General features: G+C 53.0%; 1 long non-coding RNA gene across 2 annotated transcripts; it reads left to right on the top strand.

The window, feature by feature from the left end:
- The first annotated feature begins 415 nt into the window (after positions 1 to 415).
- Positions 416 to 3,162, top strand: LOC142826711 (uncharacterized). 2 transcript variants are annotated; one of them, XR_012900918.1, is made up of 4 exons: positions 416 to 545; positions 747 to 837; positions 2,205 to 2,418; positions 2,616 to 3,162. It is a non-coding gene; the product is annotated as an uncharacterized LOC142826711 (long non-coding RNA). The 2 variants fall into 2 exon arrangements; XR_012900917.1 differs by having other exon boundaries at positions 747 to 824; positions 2,616 to 3,161.
- Positions 3,163 to 5,824: the final 2,662 nt, after the last annotated feature.

The following is a 5,824-nucleotide window of genomic DNA, read 5'->3' as shown; positions in this document are numbered from 1 at the left end:
GGCTCAGGGCACCTGCCTACACGCGCGCGCGTGCGCGCACACACACACATACACACACACACACACACACACACACACACACACACACACACACACACACAGAGTGGAATGAACATGTGCAATGCATCTTTAAAGAACAACAACCATGGGTTTTTAAAAACATTTTTAACCAAATGCTTGGCAGCATGTACAGCTTAATGAAAGAGACACTGATGGCTACCCATTACCTTCTGTTATAATTTCCAAAAGAAATAGGCTTTTATACCATGGAGGTGGATTTATTGACATAAAGTTGACTTGACATATATTTTATTTACACACCCTGGATATCACTTGCCACACTCCAGACATTTTCAACTGTGAAGTCACAGAAACAATTTACAAAGCCATCTGGGTATTCAGGGAGGATGTATGAGTTTGTAATGTTGAACATTGACGGCTTGGCAAACAAAAGATGGGGATGTAGGTGTTCACAGTTGGATTGTGAGGGACTGGATTAGCAAATATGGATACTGGAGAGAAAGATCATGGACTGAGAAAGCTGTGTGAGTTTCAGAAGATTATAGAATGGGTCTGATTTAGGGATACTAGAGTCAATTTTTTGTTAATAGCTAGTGGCAAGGTCAAAAGATGAGGAGAAACATAAAATAGTATAAGATATTTATGTTGAGAGTTCCCAGAGATTAAATGAGATTATAAATGGATAGGTCAGGAACTGCTAGAATTTATCTATTCTTTATTTTCAGTAAGAAAAATTATCCTCCTGTCATGGACTCTACTGGATCACATTCAGTCCTGGATAAAGAGCCATGCTTCTTACTGAAGTAAATAGTAACGGTACTAGTTTACTCTATGGTTGAATTTAATCTATGGTCTTTAGATATTTTTAACCCCTGCCTACTGACCAAAGTGTTCCTATTTTGGACAAGTAATAAAATGTATTTACAGTAGAATTTGAGAATCATGAGCAATTCACAAATGGAGATGGTTCATAATTCTGCAATGTCTGCAGCTCCGAAGAAAATTTTATGACTGTTCTTTCAAAAGTTTACAGCTGAATATTGACTTAATACAGCTTTGAAATGTTATTATGCCAAAGCCAAATGCTGCTATTAACTATCTTATTTAAAATAGTGCAGAAAGTTTCCTTAACTTGTCACATCTTTTTTTAAATTGTTTCCTTCATGTTTTTCTTAGTTTACATTTAACACAGTACTTGACTGTATCCTCCCCCCCCCCCAACCACCTTTTTTTGGTCTCTAATGCTGCCTGATTGCATACTTCTGGTTATAGATGAGATGTGTGGTTGATCAATGAGTTTATAACTTTGGGGGTTCATAAATTTGAGATTACACAGTACTGTGAATATGAACATTTGACCAAGTTTGACAGTTATTCTCCAGCTTGCTACTGGCAAGTAAGTGTGAAGCCAGCAGCAGCTAAGCAGAAATGATGAGACCTCTGTTTAATTTCTCTGGGTATGTCTACACTACAAAGTTAATTCGAACTAACAGACGTTAGTTCGAATTAACTTTGATAGGCGCTACACTAGCGCTCCGTTAGTTCGAACTTAATTCGAACTAGCGGAGCGCTTAATTCGAACTAGGTAAACCTCATTCTACGAGGACTAACGCCTAGTTCGAATTAGCTAGTTCGAATTAAGGGCTGTGTAGCCACTTAATTCGAACTAGTGGGAGGCTAACCCTTCCCAGCTTGCCGTGGTGGCCACTCTGGCCAACACTAGGGAAACTTGTCTGCCCCCCTCCCGGCCCCGGAGCCCTTAAAGGGCCACGGGCTGGCTACACAGTTTGTGCCAGTTGCAAGGCTGCCAGCACCCAGCCAGCAGACCCTGCCCTTGCCACGCCATGAGCCAGCCACCCGATGCCACCCAGCCCTCCCCCTCTTCCCGGGACGAGTCTGGAGGCTCCCAGGAGCCTGCCCGGGGCCGCAAGAGGCGGGCGCCCGCTTGGTCTAGTGCGGAGTTCGTGGATCTCATCGAGGTTTGGGGGGAAGCCTCCAATGTCCATGATCTCTGCACTAGCCACAGGAACGCAGCTGTCTACGGCCGCATGGCTGACAGCCTGGCCGCCAGAGGCCACCAGCGGACCCGGGAGCAGGTCCGCTGTAAAATAAAGGACCTGCGGCAGTCCTACTCCCGGGCCTGCCTGCCAGGGGCTGACCCGGAGGCCTGCCCCCACTTTCAGGCCCTGGACCGCATCCTGGGGGCTCACGTCATCCATGCCCCCCGGGTGGTCATCGACCCCGGGGCAGAGGGACCGGTCCTGGACACCGAGGAGGAGGAGCCGGAGGATGCCGTGAGCCAGGAGCCTGCCAGGAGCCTGCCCAGGACCCAGGACCCCCTAGGAACCCCACAGACAACATCTCCTGTGTCATCCGAGGCCGGGGAGGCCTCCACCTGTGAGTACCATCATGCTCCCCTTATGTGTACGGGGGGAGTGGGGAGGAGAGGGAGCCCAGGGACCGTGCGCCTGGGCCTTGCCCACCATGGAACAGCAGCAGGGTGTCGTGCAGGGGCCTTGGCCTTGCAGAGGGGGGCTGGGTTTCACCCACCTTGTTCCCAGGGAGAACTGACCGCTGCTCTTGTTTCACCACAGCCGCAGCACCTGGGACTGCAGGGCGCACCACCCTGCCTGCAACAGCCACCCGCGCCTGGGCCAGCCGGCGTGCCAGAAACCAGGAGGACTACCAGCGGCGGCACCTCCGGTTCATGGAGCAGCTGCTCCGCAACCAGGAGCACTGGGTCCGGGAGGACCTTCGGCTGCGCCAGCGAAGTGTGGATGTGCTGGAGGAGCAGGGCTGTGGCCTCAGAGGCCACCTCCAGACCCTGGTGGACTGGTTCCTACCTCCTCCTGCTCCGGCTCCTGCGGCTGCCGCAGCTCTTGCTCCTCCTCCCACCCCTGCTGCCCCTGCTCCCTCTGCTGCCCCTGCTCCCTCTCCCACTTCCTCCGCACCCCCGTCCCTCCTACCCCACCCTCCACACCCGTTCCCCCCCGAGGTCCCCGCACCCGCAGTGTTGTGAGACGGGAGAGCCAGCCGGACCCCCAAGCCTGAGCTTTCCCTTCCCTTCCTCCCCTTCCACCCCCTTCCAGCTCCCTCCTCCCAGGTTTCCCCCTCCGCTCTCCCACCTTCACTCCACCCTCCCCCCACTCCAGTTATGTAAAATAAAGAGAGGGTTTTTTTTGCCAAAACAGGTGTCTTTATTTGACATTAGGAAGAGAGGGTAGGGAGGGGAAAGGGGAAGGGGGAGAGGGTAGAAGAAGGCCCCAGTGGGGCATGCAGGGAGAGTTCAGTCCTCCTCCTCCACCAGGAAGCTCTCCCGCAGTGCTTCCCGGATCCGGACAGCCACCCGCTGGGCTTCCCGGATGGCAGCGGTGCGGGGCTGAGTGTACTGGCCAGCCATGCGGTCAGCCTCAGCCATCCAGGCTGGCAGGAAAGCCTCCCCCTTCCTCTCGCACAAATTGTGCAGCACAGAACATGCTACCACCACGGGAGGGATGTTGTGCTCGGCGAGGTTGAGGCGGGTGAGGAGGCACCTAAATCGGGCTTTCAGCCACCCGAAAGCCCCCTCAATGATGATGTGGGCCCTGGTCAGCCTTGCATTGAAGGCCTGGCGGGAGGGGTTGAGGTGCCCCGTGTAGGGCTTCATGAACCAGGGCTGTAGGGGGTAGGCCGCATCCCCCATCAGGCACACGGGCATGTCCATGTCCTCGACCCTGTTGTGGCGGTCGGGGAAGAAGGTCCCAGTGTGCAGCCTCTGGCACACGGAGGAGTTCCGGTACACCCTGGCGTCGTGTGCCTTACCGGACCAGCCCACATTAATGTCTGTGAACTGTCCCCAGTGGTCACACACGGCCTGCAGGAGGATGGAGAAGTACCCCTTGCGGTTCACGTACTGGGAGGCCTGGTGTTCCGGGGCACAGATGGGGATGTGCGTCCCGTCGATGGCCCCCCCGCAGTTGGGGAAGCCAAGGGCGCTGAACCCCCGGATGACAGTGTCCGGGTCGGCGAGGCGGACCACCCTGCGGAGCAGCACCCGGTTGATGGCCTTGACCACCTGCGGAGAGACACAGCAAAGCACGAATCAGTGGGGCGCCCAGGTGGCCGGGAGTGCTCGTGCCCTGGCAGTGCCCCGCGCCCCACTCCCAGGAGCAACCCCCCTGGGTGGCGTGTAGTACGTCCGGGAGAGACCGGCCCCTCCGGTGCAGGGCACTTTTGCCTCCTTCCCCCCTCCCCGACCCCCCGTTTTCCCTGGGGCGGCTCATTCCCTCCTTGCAGCCCCCCTTGCTCCCGGCCCAGTGGCTGGCAAGTGCCGAACCTGCATGAGCACCACTCTGACGGTGGATCTCCCCATGCCGAACTGGTTCCCGACGGATCGGTAGCTGTCCGGTGTGGAGAGCTTCTAGAGGTCGATGGCCACACGCTTCTGGAGGGGGATGGCGGGCCTCATGTGAGTGTCCCTTCTGCGCAGAGCAGGGGCGAGCCACTCGCAGAGCTCCAGGAAGGTGTCCCTCTTCATCCTGAAGTTCTGGGTCCACTGTTGGTCTCACCAGCGCTCCAGGACGATGCGGTCCCACCAGTCGCTGCTGGTGTCCAGACGCCAGATGCGGTGGGGCACACCGGCGCCCGGGTGCCGCCACAGCTGCTCCATGGCCCCCAGGGTGGCCAGGCGGAGAGGCAGGGGGCTGATGTGCACCAGGTGGAACCAGGCAGCCTCCAGCCATTGCTGGCAGGCTTGCAGCAGCAAGTCCATAAACTGCACCAGAAAGTGCAGGGCGAGCGCTGGCTCCATGTTGCCACCTGCGGCGGCGTCCCCGAAGGGAAGCACCGACACAGACGGGTGCAGAGAAAAACGCTTTGCTGTCCCTCGGCGAGGTAGGCAAGCAAGCGGAAAAACTGAGAACCGGCTGTCCAGGGGGGTCCCTTTAAGCACGAGCCTCAGATAGCCTCAGACAGTAGACACACAAAGCAACTACTGACCTGATGCCCTGCCGGAACCGGTTCCAGCCGGCCTTAAATGCGCCCCTGCGTCCAATCAGTGTGGACGCGCTAGTTCGAATTAGCAAAACGCTAATTCGAACTAGTTTTTAGTTCTAGATGCGCTAGTTCAAATTAGCTTAGTTCGAATTAACTAATTCGAACTAAGTTAGTTCGAATTAGCGCTGTAGTGTAGACATACCCTCTGACCCTTCTGCAAATGGGAAGCACCAGAGTGAAATTTATGAGAATGACAGTTCACTGAAGTTGCTGCTGAGAATTTGCTGTGAAGCAACCAAAGAAATCAGTTTGTGTGTTTTAGTTTTGACACAACCATTTTTGTCTTAATGAATCTCTAAGAAAAAGTATTTCATAGCTGAATTGGTGCACATTAACTTAAATGGAGTTAGTATGTTTTTTTCCTCAGGTTTTCTATTCAAATTATCGCACTGCATTACTTTGAATGCTGTAATTAATAAGATTTCATATTTCTTGGAAGCTATGTACATGTATTTTCTGACATGTTTGTTTAAATAAATGCAACATTATGGTTGAGAATTTATTGTTTTTTACATTGTGTGTGTAGCTTTACATTTATACATTTAGTTGTTTCAATTTGAAATTGGCTAAAATAAAACATTCTTCACTTACACTGTGTGTTCTCACTGAATTTGTATTGAAACAAACAAAACATAACTAATTCTACTTGCGGTTATGCAGGTTTATTATATAGAAGTAATATAATATGTGCTAACGTTACTTTTTCATTTCTGACTGCAAAACAGGCTCTCAAAATAAAATTTAGAGCACGAGGGACTAAAGCCTGGTT

The sequence above is a fragment of the Pelodiscus sinensis genome, chromosome 2 (assembly GCF_049634645.1).
Source record: "Pelodiscus sinensis isolate JC-2024 chromosome 2, ASM4963464v1, whole genome shotgun sequence".
Lineage (NCBI taxonomy): Eukaryota > Metazoa > Chordata > Testudines > Trionychidae > Pelodiscus > Pelodiscus sinensis.
Note: the sequence above shows the minus strand (reverse complement) of the source record. Positions and strands in the feature narration are given on the sequence as shown.